Source organism: Vespa velutina, chromosome 6 (genome assembly GCF_912470025.1).
Source record: "Vespa velutina chromosome 6, iVesVel2.1, whole genome shotgun sequence".
Lineage (NCBI taxonomy): Eukaryota > Metazoa > Arthropoda > Insecta > Hymenoptera > Vespidae > Vespa > Vespa velutina.
The window spans coordinates 6,263,714-6,266,213 of record NC_062193.1 but is presented as its reverse complement, the minus strand read 5'-3'; positions in this window follow the sequence as shown (position 1 = coordinate 6,266,213).

Genomic DNA, 2,500 nt, shown 5'->3' with positions numbered 1-2,500 from the left:
ACTTCGTTTTACGTCAATTGACAACTTAATACAATGACGTATACAAAATACTATATATCTAATTTTTCTGATTGTTCCTTTTTCGTTTCGAAAGAAAAAAAAAGAAAAAAAGAAAAAAAAAAGGAAAGAAAAAAAACGCGTACAGGTAAAAAAAGAAAAAAACAAAACAAAAGGAACGTAAAAATAATTCTTATATAATAAAAATATCTATGACACGGATTAAATTAAATGAAATATTTTAAACGAGATAATACAAAAATATATATATATATATATATGGGATAATAGAATAAAATAATATATTGGTGTCGTTTATATCGATCGTTTCGCACATTGAAATACATACATCAAATTTACTTCGTTATTAACATCCCGTTGTTTACAGATATAGTTAAGAACTTAATTAAAATTAATTTAGGACACATCCTGGCAAACATTCCCTAGCAGTTCTCTACGTTAAACTCGTGGAACTATTAACGCGTTATCATCCGTTCGCGGTGTGTTTTTAATTAATCTTAAAAGCCGAAATAGAAATGGAAAGAGAGAAAGAGGATGAGGAGGAGGAGGAGGGGAGTCCAAAATATCTATTACATTAAAATACGTGGAATCCTCGCATACGTAAGGAAGAGACGAGACGGGAAATGTTGTTATCATATACAGTAAGATGGAAGAAGTTTACGATCTCCATCTTCGAAGAAAATACAGATCTCTTTCTCTCTCTCTCTCTCTCTCTCTCTCTCTCTCTTTCTTTCTCTAACCCTCTTCCACCATCTCTTTTGCTCTTATTTCTCGCCACCCTTTAGAATCAAGAAACGACATGAATACGTGATCTAATTTCAACGGAAACCGCATCACCTTACTGTAGCGTATTTCCATCCAACATTCTTATCTCGTACCTTTAAAACCAATGGTGCTGAATTTATTTATATTCTTTTCTCGTATAAAATATAAAAATATTCAAATCTATTTAATTATATCAATGAAATATAAATCTAAAAATGAGAGATAGGTCATTAATATAATTGTTTTATTTTTTCCATTTGGAAAATAAAAATATAACAAAAAAAAAAAAAAAAGAAAAGAAAATAAAAAAATAAACATGAAGAGATGAATCAAGAAAACAAACAAAATCATAACAGCTTTAAAAATTAAAAATATTATTAAAAATTTTAAAAATTATATATATATATATATAAATTTCGTGACTCTCAATTATTTTGATATGGTCAATTACAATGATTGGCTATCGTTATAATTTTTATACGTGCACGAGCATTTACTCGTCTAATCTTTTTGATATTAAAATCAATAAATGAATGAGAAATGGAGAATAAAGGAAAAACGAAAAAGGAGGAAATTATTAAAAAGCAAGAGAGTTCGTTGCCGTAGTCATAGTCATCGTCAGTAATGGTGAAAGCGGAAAGGAGGAAGACAAAGAAAACAAAAAGAAAGAAAGAAAGAAAGAAAGAAAGAAATTTTTTTTCATAATTAAGACATACGAATGACGAAGAAGTTTTTTTCCCTTTTCGTAATGATCATGCTCGAACGAACGTCCACGTAGATATTTACGGGGGCTATCATTTTGGTTTCTCGTAGTACGAAAAAACAAAAAAACAAAAAAACAAAAATAAAACTCTATTAACGTTTCAATTTTGTCTGTCGCTTATAAAGGATGAAAATAATTTTTTCTTTTTTTTCCTTTCCTTTTTTGTTTTTCCCTCTGTCCTCCCCTCCCCCTTTCCCCCCACTTCCCCCCCCCCTTCCATCACTTCCCTCTCACCTATCCTTTCCTCAGTAATTTTATCCTACATCATCAAGCGACGCGTAAATATCCAATAACTCGTGAATAAATTGAAAACGTAAACAAACGTAACTCGAATGCTTATGTGATATTAAATAAACGGAATTAATGAAACTCTCCGTTATCATTAATTTTTTGCCGAGATAGGCAGAGAGGAAAAAGAAGGGAGTGAGAGTGAGTGGACGGCGGTGGGGTGGGGGTGGGAGGGGTGGGGATTGTGGGGTGTAGTAGGAGTTATCAAAATAATCCGCTTTTGCAGTTATTATCGTTTTTCGATATCTATCGATCGAGAAACTTTTAATGATTTTGTTGTGTAAAGAGAAGAAGCAAAAAAAAAAAAAAAAGAAAGAAAGAAAGAAAGGAAAAAAGGAAACAAGAAAAAAAAGAAATTGGGAATAATTTTGGAAATCGTCATTACAAGATGTCAGAGAATGGGATCAAATCGTTTCGAGTATAATAAATATGGCCATCGATTTTAACAACGTTTACAACGAACCATACATATTATCTTCTAACATTGGCAATTTCATGTTAGCTTTCTGGCAGAGATTCCACAGGCTGCTCTCCCGATGCAATTTAAACCGATAGCTAGAACCAATCCGGCGTTAGTCGTATGCTCGTTAATGGGCTTTGTTACGCAAGTAATGCGCCCATTCTACCTGTTGCCATCACGGAATGTCTCGTTTAAGCCTATCAAAA